This window comes from Lissotriton vulgaris, unplaced genomic scaffold (assembly GCF_964263255.1).
Source record: "Lissotriton vulgaris unplaced genomic scaffold, aLisVul1.2 SCAFFOLD_556, whole genome shotgun sequence".
Classification (NCBI taxonomy): domain Eukaryota; kingdom Metazoa; phylum Chordata; class Amphibia; order Caudata; family Salamandridae; genus Lissotriton; species Lissotriton vulgaris.
In genome coordinates this window covers 230,798-250,350 of record NW_028248468.1, presented here as the reverse complement: position 1 = coordinate 250,350, position 19,553 = coordinate 230,798, and positions in this window count along the sequence as shown.

Below are 19,553 nucleotides of genomic sequence, written 5' to 3'. Positions count from 1 at the left end.
GAAAAAGCAATCAGAAAAACAGAGAAGAGTAGAGAAGAATCCGAAAAAGCCAGAGAAAAAGAGTTACTAGAAGAAAGAGAACAGGTCAGATTAGAACAATTAGACCGCCAAAGAAATGCACTCATTACAGGCATGTATCCAGTTCTTGCCGAGGGCCTGCCCAAGGCGACCCCGGAAGTACCCCGTAACTTGCCACCACCATTGGTTCCGACTAAACTCCGTCACAAACAGACCGCAGCAGACATTTTCCTTTCCTCCTATTTAGATGATGTAGCTCCAGCATATACCCATGTACCCGTACCACCCGTTAATAATGTACAGCAGCCTGTTACGGCTGATCAAGCCATGACCCCTCCACGTCAAGACTCGCTTCCCGCACCTGTTGTCACTTCCCCTTCTGCTGCTGCTGCTACTGGTCCCCCTATTATTGGTCCTCACAATCCTTTTGCGACAGATACAACCCAGAGTCAGTCCCCGTTACATGTACCTTTCCCACACGCCATGACGTCAGGTCATGCCCACGCTTCTGCTTCAGGAGGTACCGTAGGAGGCCACCTTCACACCCCGCCACAGTTACAACGAGTGACAATGAGAGAATTAGCAACACAGCGTACTCCGAAAGCGATGACATATGAAAAGCTTAGACAGTATATTACAGATTGTAGATATGATCCAGTACCTGGCAAGAGAGGAGACATGATGTTAGCCTCGTTACGTCTACGACGTGTTACAGATTATTTGGTGTTGTTACCAGAAATGACAGACTATCTAGATAAGATATATAATTTTATTAGAACTGGAGAGAAACCTGAATGTATTCGTGAAGCCATGGCATATCAGAAAGTGGAGACACAAGGTTTACTATTACGATTCTTAATTAATTGTTTGATAAGGGAACAAGATCAGCCAGGTGTTGTTCAAGAAGAGATGGATGTCCTGATAAAATGGGGTCAAAATATTGCAGATTGTAAACATGATAAACAGACTTGTATAGATGCCATGTCCAGAAAGATCCGTAAAGAAATAGTAGCAATACATAACAGACGGAAGGCTGAAAAAGAAGCCGAGTCAGACAAGAATGACTCCTCGGAGGAGGAGGAAGAAGTAGAAACTCCAGTAGAGATTGAAGATAAAATAGCGTACGTAGGTAGAGTGAAACTCCCTAAACAGTATTCTTTTGATAGACCTTTTGACAGACCCATTCGTCTAGAAAACAAGAAACGTTTCCTTTCCCCGATACCAGAGCAATGTTCTCTTGAACATGTATTCCAAGTTACTGATAAAATACTGAAAGAAAGAATAGGTTATCATGAACTTAATACCTTACGTGATCAGGAACTAGCCCGGTCAGCAGTACAATGGGCCGGGGATGACAGTATATATAAAGATGATTTAGTAGTGCAAACATTTTTGAGCCTTACTCCAGAAGAACAGCGACTAGCTGGTATATACATGATCCAACATCTCATTACACTATATGAAAATCAGCAATCTGATCCAGGTCCATTGTATAATTTATTGCAAGACTTACTCCTGAGAAGATGGAGAGGCCTAGGTACCGATTTAATTGATATCATTCTAGAACAACATCATAAATACAGAACTTTCCTAACTCCACATCTTGTTTCCGTTCCACCCCCAGTAAGACAGTCATATCACCTAGATAGACAGAATCCCTTACGAGAAGTTCATCCAGTCCTGGGTACAGGGGGTACGCTTGAACGCGTATTCGTATACACTCCTCTGACCAAAATGGAATTATTGGAAATGAAGTAAATTGTACCTTGTCACGATAAAGATCCTGCAGGTTTCCACCGTGAATTAAAAGACATGTTACTTATGGGCGATTACACGTATTCTGACATTCTTAAAATGTTGAAAGTATTGTTACCAGCAGGGATTTACGAAAAACTGAAAGAAAAGGAATGGGAGGTGGGAGATAAAAAGATTATTTGGACTGAATTAGAAGACGAGGAAAATAGACGTACCCCAGGTTTAGGTCTTGGGGAAAAAACTAAAGCATTACCAGGATTATTAGTACAGGTTTTGCCTAGATTATTGACAGTTAAAAAGGAAGACTGGGATGCGATCTCAGCCTGCAAACAGAAACAAGACGAAGACACTAGTGATTTTTATTCCCGATTCGAGAAATGTTTCATTATTAATAGTGGCCTGAAAACAAGTAGCGAGTCATTTCCACACCTTTTTGTGACCAAATTAGTAGAGAATTCCTTACCCCAGGTTAAGAACAGAGTATTAAAAGTCGAAAGTACATGGCAAGCTAATACGCCTTCCCAAATGCTACAAATGTTACAGTACCACCAGAACAGAATTAGAGAGGAACACGATCATGAACAGAGACGTATGAAAGACACGAAAATGAAAGTACTAGTTGCCCAGTCTGTTCCAGCAGATGGTCAGAAGAGGGGTAACACGCAGAACTCACAGACTAGTCATTCTGCAGCTCCTGTTAAAGGGAATTGCAATTACTGCAAACAGCCAGGTCACTTTATAAATGAATGTGCCGTTCTCAGACACAATATTGCTACAGGCAAAACGAAAGAAAGACCACGTCCGCCTAGACCAGAACACGTTCAACAGAATATTCCACAGAATCCGCAACCTCCCCAGCATGCACAGCAACAGACAGTAGCTGTACCCCAACCCCAACCCATTGCCGCAACACAACACGTCACACAGCAAATGTACCAGTATGCACAGTCCGATTACCCCGATTATCAGCAGTACACATGAAACAGCCTAGAGAGGGAGGTTGGCTTGCCCCTTATCGAGGTTCCTGTAGATCAAGATGGTCCCTATGTACATAGTCAGGTATTAGGGAAAGACAGAAAATTTTTGATTGACACGGGGGCGAGCAGAACTACCATTAGTCATGACGAGGTCCCAGGGGCACCCCTCTCAGGCTCACAGAATGTTTCCCTTGGATTTTCAGGAAAGCCTATTGTTAACGAAGTATCACAGCCAGTTCCCCTTGCAGTTGGTCCATTGTCCCGTACTACAGATTTATTGCTTCCGAAATCATGTCCTGAAAACCTGCTTGATATTAAAACACTGAAAGCTCTAGGAGCTGTTATATGTTGTTCCCCGGAAGGAGTGAGATTATTCCTTCGTGATTTTAAGGGTCATTATGTGTTGAGAGATTTTGATGTAAGATTGAAAAATGTTCCGCAGCATTTATGGGCGCAAGGTCCAACTGATGTAGGTTGTATGCATATTACTCCTTATCGTGTCACACTCAAGCAAGGTGTTGTACTGCCCCGAATCCGACAATACAAATTGCCTCCCGAGGCTGTAGCAGCCTTACTGAAAATTATTGACGAACTCATTGCCCAAACAGTAGTTGTAGAAACTGACTCCAATGTATGTAATTCTCCTATCATTCCGATTCTTAAACGAACTGACCCAAATGCACCTCCGGTCTATCGACTGGTGATCGATCTTCGAGAACTCAATAAATGTATAGTACCACAGTATCCAGTAGTCCCAGATATTTCGTCACTATTGACTGCCATTGATTCCGAAGCCGCGTTCTTTACTGTAATTGATCTGAAGAACGCCTTCTTTAGCATCCCCATTCATCCTGATAGCCAATACCTTTTCGGATTCTGTTTAAATGGCCGGAACTTTAAATTTGCACGTGCACCTCAAGGGTTCATGGAAAGTCCGAGTATTTACAGTCAAGCATTGAAAAGACAACTAGACAGTATTCACATGCCTACTGACACTGCTCTACTACAGTATGTTGATGATCTACTGATCACAGCTCGGACCGAACGTGGCCGCGAGCGCGCGTCACTGACGGTCTTGTATTTTCTGTCCGAAAAGGGGCACAAAGTATCCCCTTCGAAGCTCCAATTCTGTGCCCAGCAAGTGGTATACCTTGGGCACTTGCTGTCCAAGAGGGGTAGACAGTTGACACCAGATCGTATCCAGTTAATTGCACATCTGCCACACCCCAAGACACAAAAGGAAGTACGGGCTTTTATTGGCCTCACTTCGTACTGCAGACAATGGATTCCCCAGTATGCATTTCTAGCCAAGCCACTCATACAGTTGACAACACAGGAGGCAGCGACTTCGACTGTCCTCCCTTGGACTCAGGAACATACACAAGCTTTTAATGACTTGAAGAAAGCTTTATGTCAAGCACCAGTTTTAGCGACACCATGTTACAGCAAACCTTTCACACTTTTTGTCACAGAACGCGATGGTACAGCATTATCTGTTCTCACACAAGATCAAGCAGGACACCATAAGCCTTGTGCTTATTTTTCTAGTACATTGGATCCAGTAGCCCAGGCCTTGCCTGCGTGCTTGAAATCAGTTGCAGCAACAGCTCTAGCTATCAGACAAAGTGATTCAATAGTGTTAGGACATCCCTTGACAGTACAGGTCCCACACTCCGTGGAAGTTCTTTTGAACCGTACCCAGACTCAGCACTTGACCATAGCACGATTGACAGGTTATGAATTGACACTGTTCCAGCCACACATAGAAATCAGACGCTGCAACATACTTAATCCTGCCACATTGTTACCCTCGAGTACAATTGATTCAGCACCACATGACTGTGTAGAGGTCATTAATACAGTAACCAAGCCCCGACAAGACTTGACAGATATTGCATTGACCGGCCCAGACCTGACACTTTACGTGGATGGTTCATGTATGAGAACGAGCACAGGAGAATTAGTGGCCGCATATGCAGTGACCACTGAAACTGAATTCATAGAAACACTCCGTATTGACACCCTATCTGCTCAAGCTGCAGAGCTTATTGCTCTGACTCAAGCCTGTATACTAGCCAAGAACAAGAAAGTCAACATATACACAGACTCGCAGTATTCATTCGGAGTCGTTCACGACTTTGGAGTCCTTTGGGAAGAGAGAGGTTTTTTAACTTCTCACGGTACCAAGATCCAGCATGGTCCCCTTATTCAAGCCCTGTTAGAAGCAATACACTTGCCGACAGCCGTAGCCATTATGAAGTGCAAAGCACATACTAAAGTCACCGACAGTATTTCCCAGGGTAACGACCTGGCAGATCGTACAGCCAAACTCACAGCTCAGACAGACATTCCGACTGACATGACAAAGACCGATGCACCTACACTGACACATTGCCTGACAGTTAAGGATCCCACTCTAGATGTACTCGACATACAGACACATGCCACACCAGATGAAATCAAGAAATGGACTGAACAAGGAGGGATCCAAACAGGTCAGGGATGGATGACGAAGGGAAGGGCCACATGGTTCCTCCCCGACTCTATGGTTCAAGTCATAATTAATACAGCACATAGTCCAGCACACTTAGGAGAGAAAGCTATGTTAGACAGTTTACAGAATCTCTGGTACAACAAACATTTACGAGCAGCCGCAAAACAGAAAGTGCGTACTTGCATGATCTGTTGTCAGTTCAATCCAGGAAAAGGTGTCCCCATGGAACAGGGTGGATTTCATCCTCCTGACCATCCTTTTGAAGTCCTCCAGATGGATTATATCCAGATGGACCGATGTCGAGGATTCAAGTATGTCCTCGTAGTTGTATGTGCTCTATCCCGATGGACAGAAGCATATCCAGTCCCCGATTACACTGCTGTAACCACTGCCAAACAGCTGGTACGTGAGTTTTTCCAACGGTACGGTTTGCCCCGTGTCGTGTACTCTGATAATGGACAGCCATTCTCGTCCGAGCTTATGAAGCAGGTATCACTCCTGTTAGGTTACCAGTGGAAGTTCCATTGTGTCCGACATCCTGAAGCCGCAGGTCTCGTAGAGAGACATAATCAGACCCTGAAAACACGCCTAGCCAAGATATGTGCCGAGAAAGGTGTAGATTGGATAGTTGCCTTGCCAGTTGCACTCTTTTACATGCGAATGGTAGCTCATTCTAGGACAGGGCTATCCCCGTATGAGGTGGTCTTCGGTAGGCCTCCGAATATGTGGGGGACGCCTATGCCCCGTAAAATTACTGATGTTGACAGTTCTATGCTGACAGATTACTTGGCTTCCTTGATGTCTGCACTACAATCTTGTCGTTCACAGGTCGCGGCTGCCTTTCCGGATAACACCCAAGTAAATCCGCATGAAGTCCGCCATGGTGATCTGGTCCTCGTGAGGAACTTCGACCGGAAGAGTCCGCTGGAACCCAGATGGAAACAGCCAAAATTGGTTTTATTGTCAACAAGGACCGCAGTCAAACTGGAAGGAAGGAAGGGATGGCTGCATTCGAGCCATGTGAAAAAAGTTCACGGACTGTGTCCAGACTCTCCGATTAAGGACTGCCCACTTTCAGAGACTGATTCTAAACTCCCCCTGCTAGAGAAAACTCCCCAAGAGGAGTACCGTGCTAAGCTAAGGTCTAGTAAGTCAGACAGCGTTTAATTGTTTAAGTCCCCCTCTGGTGAAGCGGTTAGACAGGTTTCTGACATGTATAGAATAGACCCAAGTAGTCAGAGAGATAGGCGTATCGAGAAAAGAAAAAAGTACTGTAAAGTTTTGCACAGCAGATGCATAATTGCCTTGATCTCGATGTTTCTTCTGAGTCTTACGATTATATGCATTAGTCTTATGTTACACGTTTTTTCCCTCTTGATTCACATGTACATGCTTCCTCTAATGACACTGTGGAGCACACTTTTAGTGATCTGCCCCCACATGAACTATCCTATCGTTTAGCCATGCGCAACAATACAGTCATCCGTATGTTACATCATTCACACCAGACCAGCAGTGCCACTAATTGCTGGGTATGTGGCCGACTCCCTCCCTATCAGAAGTACAAGGGAGTTCTGCCCCTCTTTCCTTATCCGTTCACACATAATGGTTTGTGTGGTGCATGGTTTACTTTAATGTCCTCCCTAGATAGTAAGTCCACGGTTTCCCAAGGCAATTGGATATGGGGGAACCTGAATACAGTCATGAATAAAATATGTTTCCCAGACCAAGAAGGTCTTCCCCAGAGGACAGGGACCGATCTAGAAAATGAAGTGTATGGATTAGGTAATTTTACACTTAACCTCATGATCCTGAATGTGCAGTCTGAGACTAATTCGGACTTGCCGTTTATTACAGTTTTGCCAGTGAAAGGTGAATTATGCGTCAGGAAGAATGGTTCAGTACATCTAGGACACAGTGATTGTAATACTGTGGTCGAATTCAGTGATAAAGGAAAGTCTACTTTCAAAGCTTCCCGCCATTCTTATTTCATATGTGGTCAGACAGCCTATGTACGTCTGCCATTGGATTGGGATGGGACGTGCTATATTGCGTTCCTATTGCCACCTGTTTTTCTAGCCCGCCTGATTATCACAGTAATCCACATCTCGTCCATGTAAGACATAGAAGGGAGATCAAGATTCCAATTGTCGATCAGACTGAAACTACATTAGAACAATACATTGATTTCAATAAAGGATTTTTTTCCATTCATAGGCACTGTCTCAAATAGTAAACTAATACGCAAGTTAACTAGAACCTTGGAAGCAGTAGTGAATGAAACTACTTCTGCTTTAGGCAACCTGACCGAGGAACAGTCTGCTATGAGACTTGTTGTTCTTCAAAATCGCCTTGTCCTTGACGTCATCCTGGCAGATAGGGGCGGGGCTTGTAGAGTCATCGGATCCAGTTGTTGCGTGTTTATTCCAAATAACGCGCCATCCGTGTATAAGGCCATAACTCGGCTTCATGAAATAGCTCACCTGATACATCAGAATCCAGGCTCCTGGACTTGGTCCGGTTGGTTCTGGAGTGTAATATCCGCCTGGGGATGGAAATTGTTGTCATTCCTAGGAATAATATTGGTCATAGTATTCAGTTGTTGTCTCTGTCTGCAATGTGGGCCAGCGATTTGCGGCTTGTGCGCCACAGCTTGTATTCCCCGTCCAAGTACACGTTCCCGTTCCCGAATAAAGAAAGAAGAACAAATGATGCTTTATGAACAGATAGATGGTCTTATGAATATAGATATATCCTAAAGGGTGTAGTAGGGTCCAAGGAGGGAATGAGGTAATAGAAATTTTCAGGTAGCTAATGTGTCCCCCACTCGCACCCTATCCATGCACCCATGTTCCATGTATGTCGTGTAACTTCCGTTCTGTACATGCTAGAAAGACGCAAATACATTTGCGTCCATCCTTAACATGTTAGCTATCCAGTCATGCCAAGAAATCCCGTTAATTAGGCTTCTAGGCATACGGTGCCAACGTCTTTACATGGTGCACTTCTGAATTTCGCACATGTTTTTCTCCATGTTTTCCTGGCCCAGTCGAGCCGGGCCCTTAAACGAGGCCTCTTTGCCTCATCTCTCCTGTCTCCGAAAGCTGTGCGCATCCCTGACCCCTGCCTTACTTCCTGCCAGCGAAGCGGTGCCCGGCTCGGCCTGGACTACCTGCCAAATTCATGTTTTGCCTACAGTTATCTGCTCAGCCTCCTCGAAAACACATTCCAGTCTAGTGAAATAGGTAAACATATTCCCGGCTGCAGAGCAAAGGGCCCGGCCTTTTCTGTCCTCCTTGCAGGTGATTTACTGAATCCGTTACCAATGGTAGGCCCATGGCTCCGCACGTTGCACTAAGACACGTATGCACGCACCAGCATTCAGTATTGGATGGCCCCTGCCCGAGAGACCTTCTACTTCAGACACTACATCCTCCAAACATAAGATACTAGATATGCTATAGGTACAGGTTGCCCTGACACTCCAGACACCAGTCTCCTCTACTAGTGCTAAAGTCAAAGCCCCCAGTTACACGTCATGCTAGTTGCGCGCGCATGCAGGTCAAGGGTTTCTGCTGATCCTGCAACTTTCCTATGCATCCACCCACATGTGACGATTCTTGTGACGTTTCTCTGACATGTACAGTGCACGCCCATGTGTACGCCTTTTTTCACGCCTCCTATTACGCACATGTGTTCTTATCTCTCTCTTTTCACCTGCTACGCCTACTGTATTGGATTCAATTGTGTCATTTTACTATATATAATGTGTAATGTTAATAAAACGTTGAATGTCCCTTCCTGAACCTTAGTGGTGATGGAACATGATATCCCATCCTCGAGGATCATTGTCTATTAAAGCCCGTATGACTCAGATACCACGGACTCTGCCTCTCATTTGAATGAGCTGTCTTGTATTGATAATTATACGGAAAAATGCATAGGTAAATTTATTTACCACACCGTCATCAGCACAGCGCGACCGCGGCTGATGACGGAGTGGTTCCGTCACCAGCAGGGGAAGGGTTAAGTGCAGTAGTGTTGTATCTAATATTGTTGTGACGTTTGATTTTTGATAACTCTCATTGTCACAAAAAAACTTCCCTACCCTGTTTGTTTAGGTAACACCTGTTTAGATGTGTCCAATTTTATTTTGTACTTTTTTAAAATAAAAATACTCTTTAACTAACCCCTTGATGAATTCTTGGGAATTATTGTTGTGCTACCAGGGTATTACTGAAACACATTCATAGCTAGGGACCCTTGTTCCCTCGGTATCCTTGGGTTTCCCTTGTTTAGTTTAATATATAAGCCACACTACAGAAAAGAATCAAGGGGTAAGCATAGAGGTCTGTACCTTTCAAAGTCCAAGGAAAAATGGCCAACATCAAACTGTGAGAACGCTAGTAAATACTACAAGAATCTTTGGGTAACACCCATTGATCACACCATCAGGGGCTCAATTGTCCTTTCCATTCTCAAGTTGATCTGCAACATTAACAGACTCAACCAGGGAAGCGCCCTTTGGCACCTGTGACTCCTCGCAATATTGCTAAACAGAGCCTTTCAGTTAACGCTGTGGCTCTCCTTGTTTCTTGTCAAAGGTCTTCTTCGCAGGCTCTCTAGTGCTACTACAGAATTCCATCTATTCTCAAACTAACAGACCATTTTAACATTACCTGCAAAGAAAGAACACGCCAGCAGAAAATGGAAAACAGTATTTATGCAGTAGAAACGCAGGCCCATTCATGATAGCTTAACGTGTTAATTCAGTGGTGCACAATTAATATGCGTGTGCACATACAACTACAAATGAATAAGAAATGTAAGTACATTTAGTAAATGTGAAATGACTTTGAATGCACAAATAAAAGTGTGACTAGAACTACTTTATGAATACCAATGCAAAATAATTACTGCATATGTTTCCATAAACCATTCGCATTTCTAAAGTAAATACATTCTAATAGTGTGAGGATGATTTTTATCAAGTCTCTAAGTAGTATATATTGTTTTCATCAAGTTAAGGCACACATATGTATGATTTCTAGTTCTGCGGTGAATGCACATCAGTACTGAGGTCAAGTGCAACACTTCACATTAATAACGTTAGGCCACACAAGTATAGCAAATCTACAGCCACAAATATGTTGCGGATTAGTGACGTGTAAGGGGGACCCAAATTTACGTTGCTCCACCATCGCTATATAATCTAAATGAACAATGGGGCATATCATCAAGGGCAATATCGCTGCTTTAGCGGCACTTTTTGCTGCTAAAACAGCAATATTTTTATCGCCCTATCTGCAAGCTGTCACTAACAGCTGTTAGCAGCGGCTTACTGGAAATAGTGCTTGTGTTATTGTCGTTTTGCATGTCAGCAATATTTATCGCTAATGACATGCAAAGTAGGCGTTCCTTCTGAAAACAACCCTGGAACAGTAGCTAACCGCACATCGTGGTATCATCAAGCCAGACCATGATACCCATAGCGACATAAAAATCGGCGCAAATCGCGGTTATCATCATCAGCTAACATCTGCAAAATGTCAGAGTTAGCTATATTTATATAATGGGAGGTGAATTCTAGGCCTAAGTCCACATCCACATTGAGAAGGATTCCCTTAGCGCTGTTGTTGCATCGCTGAATTTCCAGTGATGTTCCCTCATTACGCCGCTATCGTCGGAATTTTTATTGCTGTGGCGATAAGCGTTGATAATTACGCGTTATCTCCGCGATAGCTGGCGTTATACAAATTTGCGCTATGTGCGCTCTGCGATGTTTATCGCAGTTTGTAGGGGATATGCCCCAATAGTCTTTGTTTTAAAAAATCTGTGGAAACGTTGGAAAATATATATTTTTTACCATATTCCGTGACCAATTGTGATTTTGATTATATAGTGCGTACTAACCCTGTCAAGGCATTGAAGCCCTTTGCGGCGAATAGCAGGCTACATCGGAATCCAAGGTTAGAGGTCAATCCTGTACATATTCCTTGTTGTTCGTTACATTTTATGTCTGTTTGGATTAAATAAATAAAAAATGCCAATTGTAAAAACGTGATCATTACTAAACAATTACTGTATTGGTCCGAAATGTGATAAAATGAAATATGCACATTTTCCTCAAATTATCCAAAACCATCTCATCTTGCTCAATACAAAATGGTGGTGCTGCTGAGACAGTCTTTAAATAATTTTTCATCATCAGGCCTGGTGTCTAAATTCACGTTGTTTGAATTGGGTTACTTCCAATGTCCATTGTAAACCTTCATGCTAACGGAAGAGACACCTGCCTCAGTTTTTGTCTATAACTGAGACAAAAATGTATCTTGAGTAAGATTAATTGATGTTCACTAACTGCTGGGGGCGAGTAATTGTTGATAAAAGAGCAGGTACCTGTTCACGGGGGTGAATCTGTGTCTATTCATTGGGAACACTCTGCGATGGTTTACACACACATCATCCCAGTTGTCTCACTTCTGTCTTGAGGCTATAGGGCAGTAAGATACTTCAGTCATTTCACAGGATTTATTGCTTTGGATATTATTTCGCATAAAGTGACACCATATGCAACATGCACAGGATTTTTAAAACACTCAGATAAGGCTGTGGCTAATAACCAACAGAAAGCAGAACCCTCTCCGAGAAAACTAACAGAAGAACAACCGAGCCTTCAAGGCTTTACGGAAAGTTGATTGAAATCGCAAAGATGAGAAGGCGGCGCACCTAAACCTAAGGACCAGATGGAGCTGAGTATCCGAGGAGCGTGAGGTGCAACTGGGAGGGTGCGCAAGAAACGTTTGCTGCAGAGGCCCCAACAATGATAGGCTCTGAGCATGATAGGTTTGGAAATCCTAGAATCGGTAAAAGGCAAACAATCCAGGTTTGAGAGCAACCAGGTTTGGACTGGGGCAGAAAATAGGTCTAGGCACCAAAATAAAAGAGGCCTCCATTAGCCAATCAGATAGCTAAAAAAGTGGCCCACAAATACAAATAGGGCAGTTTCGAAATTGTGAAGACCTTTCATATGTGTTTTGCAAGGTATGGGAGACTGCATGCATTTGTGCTTGCAACAGGCAATGTGTGTGGAAATATCAGGGTAATCAAGTAAAAACCAGCATACCACACCATAAAAATGGCCCAAAAACCTCCATAAATTTGGCCCACATACTGACCTACCAGCCTATCTCCCAGGGCACTGCCTGATTGCCTTATAGGCAATGTCCGACCCTGAGAACAACTGAAGGAGAGAAATACCTAGGGGGTTGAAGTCCAACGCATGCCTCAGCATTTTGAATACGTTGAAACCGTTTTGTCAATTCTGGTGAAGTACTTAGGAACATAGAGGCCTAATTTATGGGATTTTGGGGTAGGGTAGCGCAGCAAGGCACCTTGCAGCACTGTCCTATGCCAAAGAGAAAGGGCAGGAATGCACCGTATTTAAGTAATATGGTGCATACTTGTTGATTCTGACTGCGCTGGGGCCGTATTGGTAGCCTAGCGCCAATGTTGGCAGGATTGTTTTTGTGCAGGAAGGTGCAACTTCTTGCACAGAATCAATCCTACGAGGTGTTTTCCTCTTTCTACGTGTGCTGCAGAATGCATCACACATGGATAGAGGAAAAAACAAGTAGAAATAAACATATTTCTCCTTGTTACGCCTCACCTTGGGAGGCATACAGATTTGACTCTTCCCCAGGTTCTCATCACTTTGCAAATCTGCGGTAGTGTCAAATTCCATAGGTGTTTGGTGGAAATACCCACGCAACGCCCATGGGAAGCCACTGGGGTGCAGAGTAAGGTGACGCACGATTTGTGCTGCTTTTTATGAGTCCACTCAAAGGGTGGCTTTGCATGTCTTCATAAATCTTTATGAGAGTGGTACATGCGTAAGGCCGGGCTCTCATAAATAAGTACCAGAGAGTTACAATTATTCATAATCTTCTGGCTAGAACTCTCCATTCTTCTTGAACAGGGCTAAGAATTAAGAGGAAAAAAAAGGACAGGAGTCCTTCTTCTATCTGGCTACGCCGGCTTGGAATGCCCTCCCAGTGGATTTGCGTGCATTGAGGGATGGAAATCCTTTTAGGTGTGCCCAAAAAACCTGCCTTTTTAAAGCAGCTTTAAAGACTCTTTTCAGTGATTACTTGTTGTGGAGTAAATTACAATTATCCAGTTAACATGCAGAGAGAATCTTGATTTCATTACAAGACTGAATGCTATCATTATGTATAAAACTTTATTGCTGCCCCACATGCAACCCTTGAAAGTACATAAAAACACATCACAAAGTAAAATGTTCCATTCTGAAATCACAATACAGTGTATATGATCATAACACAAAGATATCCTCCTCTTTTATTAGCTACTCCCTCAACAGATAAGTGCATTACTTTATTATTTAATGATGTACACTGTTTATAAAAATCATTTGATTGGTGTCATTTTTAATATAATGTCAGAATATATATGCTTAGATTTTCTGGTTGAGTTATTCCAGTATATGGAGTGACTCTTAGGTTTTCATTTTTTGCATTTAATTAATTGTTGGTGTATTCTTTTCTATCAGTGTGAAGGTATTGGTCAAGGAATACAGGTACAATTGATGATTTGGGGCTACAGTCCAGCTGTACGGGTACTTACCAGTAGCTTGTTTTTGTTCAACCAGCCATCGGTAAGCGGCAGGCGCCTCAGCAATAAGACGCGCCGAGGAGTGTCCAACTCACACTCTCACTGCTCCACTTGTGAGCAGTTGCAGCTTGGTGGCTCCCATACCCTCACTCGCCTGCCCTCTCCAAATGCACTAGAGATACACCGAGACTCGTCGGGAAGCAGGAACACAAAGGCGGCCTCATACGGATGTACGTCATTACGACGCACACTTTTTCAACGCGTTCCATTACAACGCGGTCGTAACAACGCAAGTCGTTACAACCACTTGCGTTGGGGGGGGGGGCGCAAATTAAAAAAATTTAATTTACTATTCCAACACCAGTCCCCGTGGATAGTAGGGAAGGTGTTGGGATAGTAAATTAAATGATTTTCTATCCTTGAGCGCCCCCCAGCGCAATTTGTTGTAACAACTTTCGTTGTTATGACCACATCGTAATGGAACGGCGTTGTAACGGTTGCGTTGTAAACATCGCATACCGCCTCATACATGTGTGCCGCCTTCCCCATTTTTATGAGGCCCGGATGCAGAAGTGAGTGTTTAAGGCATTGGTGAATATTTAAAGTATGATATGCACATTAATGATGAGCCCAGGGTTGGTGGTGAAACCTTCAGTGATTGCATATAAAAAGGGGTTAAAGTTATGGGAAGCGAAGTGGAATCCAGCTGCCATTTTGTATTGGGATACAAAATCATAACCGGTTGCTATGACAAAGCCTTTGTTTCAAAGGCAATCGCCAGTTTCTCTTAAACTGTCATTGTTCCTATTTGGCTGTCAGCTGATTAGTAGTGCTACTTTCTTTCTTCTGTGCAGTTACTTATTTTTTTCTACAATCTATCCAGTTCCTAGGGTGTCTCCCCCTCCTCCCTCTATTTGGGTAGCATATAAAAAAAGAAAGGGGGTTGTTAGAAGATTTCCTAAGATCAGCTAATTTAAATTCAGAGTTATAGTTTAGTTATTAATTACAAATTTATGTTGCAGTTTCAAATAATATTATTTATTATTCATTGTCTTTAGGCTCAGGTTTTAAATAGTATTGTGTATATCACTGGGTCTTTTATGTAGTAGGTGTGGCTAAGGAGAGGGAAACTCCTCAGCTAGAGGTAAGTAAAGAGATGTTTAGGAGGTTTTTTGAAGAGGGGCCTCTATCAAAGAAGCAGTGGAGGCCACTATATCCAAGAGGAATAGGAGAATTCCCTCAGAAGAGGAGTACTTCTCAGCCTCTGATGAAGATAGCCCCGCAAATCCAAAATAGGGTGGGATGACCCTTAGAAAGACAAGGAAGAAACCTGAACACTGGATCAAGGACAAGAATGGGCGAAACCCTGTCCTCCACGAATGGAATACTTAGAGCTAGGGGTAGCCTTTGCTCTACAAGAGATGGTGGTGTCCATAGAGGCACAAGAAGTAGCGGTGTCCTCAGCAGCACAAAATAGAACAGGACTCAGTCAGCCCGGATGATATTTTCAATGCCAATAACGATGACAAAGGATTCGATGAGTTTATATTTGATCCTGATGAAGTTTAGATACATTGAGGATCTAGACGACAACTTATAGGGCACTTCATCCACTAAGCCAGTCAAGGATCTTCTGGGGAAGGATATGTTCAGCCCAGATGTCATAATGCACCCACATAGCTCTGAGTGGTTGCCACTGATACACCGGCTATATTTATAAAACAGTGGTGAGAAAACCCCTTGAGAGGCAGCATCGGATTCTGATGCAGCTGGAATGTCCCAGACCAGTGATAGCTAATAAGACATGTCATACACCCAATGTAGATCCAGAACTAATAACATTCCTGTTCAAATCATGTAAAGACCCCAGAAACGGACTCCAGCAGTGCCTAAAACAATGTCAAGACTGTCTTTTGGATATCTTGGGCCTTTTGTCAAGTATATTCAACATGGCTGAAGAAGCACACAGAAATAGACGTCGAGATCTCAAGGAGCTGGAGCCAAAGGGCGGTCTGTATGCTGAGCATTGCCAATCCAGGCCTTATATCAGGAAGTAAAAATGGCCTTCCTTATGAGAATGAGCCCTTAACTCGCTGATTTGGCCATTAAGGAATCAAATGGAGTCATTGGGGGCTCTGGGCAAATGCGTGTCCTCTTTTACAACTTTGAGTAAGACTTAATACAACATGAGATGTGTGTTTGGCACACACATTTTTGGAAGGGCTGACAGGAGGGCACTGGCTGCTGGCCGAGATGTTAGAAGGTCCCACTTTTATACACAAAACCAGTACTTCCAAAATTCAAAGGGATACGTCAGAGGTTTTCAAACCTCAACAGGATTCTACCCGAAGATAGGAAGATCCAGAACCAGAGGGGGAAGAGCTAGATTTCAAGGTTCAGGACATGAAGTGCCAAAGTTTGTACTGCTTCTTCCCAAGTAAAGGGAGCCGGAAGGCTAAAACTATTTGTACACAAATGTGGAGAATTGACAAATGACCCCTGGGGTCTGTAAACTATAAGAGTTTCAAGATAGATTTTTGAGAAGCTCCAATTCAAAGTTCCCAACCCCAGGAGATTGTCTACGACCAGAAGAGAATGTAAATTGGTGGATTTCAGGATTGCTCAAATGTTGCAAAAGGGTGCAATAATAAAATTTGTAGACTCAAACAAAGGATTTGTAAGTGCAATCTTCCTGGTAAAATGGTTAAAAAAAGACAAAGGTTGGCGCCCAGTGATAAATCTAAGAGACATAAACAGGTACTTGGTCTGCAGGCACTTCAAGATGGAGGGAATCCATCTTTTGTGGGATATTTTACAGGAAGAGAATTGGCTAGTAAAACTGGATTCAAAAGATGTGTACTTCATGATTCCTATGGAGACAGATTTGCTGAGGTATCTCCAATCAAAATGGAGAGGTGTGTTGTAACAGTTTTGTAGTCTAACCTTTGGGTTATCCTCCCCTCAAGAGTGTCTTTCCAAGGTCTTAAGACTGGTGGTAGCCTTTCTGAGAGAGAGAGGGAGAGAGAGAGGAGTTTTGCTATTAAAATATATTTAGATGACATGCTGCTGATGAATCAGGTAAAAACAGAGTTAATGATTCATTTGCGTATGACAAGGGAACTTCTAGCAGACCTGGGGTTTATTGTGAATGTGGAGAAGTCAGTCTTGGTACTAAGTCTATATTTGGAGTTTCTTTGTTTGCGAATACACACTCTACGAACCCAGTTACTTCTTCCTCAGAAAAAGATATTAAGATTTTCAAGGGCTTGTTTGGTGTTATTGAGAGATAGGTCCTAAAGAAAGTCTTGGTTCAGATCTGCAATTTTCTACTATAACTTCTTCATGTGTTATAGCGCTGTCTCAATCCCAAGCACCATCCAATGGAACAAACAATTGTTGGCGACAAAACTGAACCCTTCATGGAACTTAGGGTCCTCGGTTAAAATCACTGGTTCATTCCTTTGGCTACTCCCTTTTGCATTGCAACTGGACAGCTCCTACACTGCCTGAACCTTTCCAGTGTAAGTGCATTAGTAACTCCTACTGTTTTATTTCAAAACATCAGTATGTATACATTATGTTTCATGTATTTCTTTTCTTTCCCACTGAGTTTCCTTTTTCCTACCTGGCCATGACCCTTGGAGACTTTTGCCTTGATGCCAACTCCTCCCTGAGCCACTTTGCACTAGCACGTATGATGCTTGAACTATGAATTTAATCAGATGACACACGCTTTGCTGCGCTGACCGTTCTTCTGCAGATATTGATCATCACTGACGTTGCGATCATCCCTGACGCTGCTGTTCTATTTCCACATTCAGGACAGACGAGGTCTTCTCTCTAGTCATTTTGTCATCCCACATTTGCATCTGGCGCACACCAATTTTCAGGGGCTATTGCATGCCACACCAGTGCATGGCTCTGCAAACATTTTTATACCATTGAGACATTGTGAAACGTGGACGGGTATTTTTTTCATCAAGGCTGATTTGCATATAGCCATTGTCTGACCTAGGGTGGTGTGGAGTGCAAAACAACGATGGATTTAGGCCCAGATCTTTGTACTGGGGTGAATGTAAGACATTGTTCTGCATTCTGTCCATCAACTGTGGTTTTTGGGTATTTTTTCCCGCACACTGCACCTGCCTTTTTGGGCTGCTGCATGCCACTCTTTATTTTCCATAGATGTTTTGCTTTCTGGACTGTCATTGATAATCCGATGTACGGACGGGCTATCCTTCCTGTTCTATTTCTCTCTGTTGCTACCGGAGGCCTTCAGCGCACGCCGGCTTATCTGGTTGCGTTGTTTCATTGGCTCCTTTGGAGCGACGCACACAGACCAGGTCCTCCAACAGGCATCTCCTCTGAAGACAGCTTTTTCCTCATGGTACACAAGCACAGGTCATTGTGCACTCCTTCAACACCCTAGTCGGGTTCACAGCAAACAGATGGGTTCTCTCCGGACCATCCTTTCCTTGGCACCCAGGCCATACAATGAGCTTCCCCTCACAGGCGGGCGGGGTGGGGGGGCACACTCACTGTTCAAGTTAGATGTATAGTCATGTTACACCTATACATCTGTTACGCATACACAGTCTGTGTCTCAAATGCCATTTATATACTTTCTCGATTGGTATTGTGAAACTGATTAACTCTGAATAACTATTGCCTATACTTTGCCCTCACACTTTGAGGTAAGGGGACATTTCTACTCCATTCATGGATCTAATATACTTTTGATAAATTGTATTTCATGCCTAAGAATGCATCTATATTTTATTGTAGGTGTCTACTTCCAATGCCCTGATGAAGACTCTGTTTTAAGTTGAGGTTTTGGGGTCGAAACATCAATGTGTTGTTCTGTTTGCTTTGTAATATAAAGTGTAATTTGTGGGGCCCTGAGCAGAGGGCGTTATCATTTTTTAATAAGGAGGTGTGCAAGCTAGGAGGGGTGCAAGCTAGAAGTCCTGCTGTACATTATAGTGCAAGGGGGTTATATTCAGAAGGATAAGGAGAAAGATAAACAGCTTAAGCACTGTCAGACAAGTAAGATTCAATTCAAGCCAGTACCTGGCCTTTAAGGCCACCTTCCTTAAGGCGAATCAGCAAACATTCATGTGAAATTGTAAGAAATGCTGCCAACAAGGATTATCCATTATTTTATGGCTAGAACACTCCACTCTTCTGGTTCAGGGCTGGTCCTGGTACTAAGAATTAAGAAGAAAAAATAAGGCAGGAGTCCTTCTTCTATCTTGCCACGCAGGCTTGGAATGCCCTCCCACTGGATTTGCGTGCATTGAGGGATGGAAATCATTTTAGGTGTGCCCAAAAAAACTGGCTTTTTAAAGCAGCTTTTCAGTGATTACTGGTTGTGGGAAAATTACAATTATCCAATTAACATTCAGAGAGAATCTTGATTTCATTACCAGACCAAAGGCTATCATTATGCACAAACCCTTATTGCTGCCCCACATGCAGCCCTTTAAAGAACGTAAACACATCACAAAGTAAAATGCTCCATTCTGGAATCACAATATGTGCAACTATAAGTTAACTGTATATGTTGTTTGTTTCACAGCGCACTCCTTGCTCACCATATTTCCTACCAGTCACTACACTGCGCCGTTCATCAAGAGCAACTACATCTTATGATTCGTAATATTTTGGGAAGAATT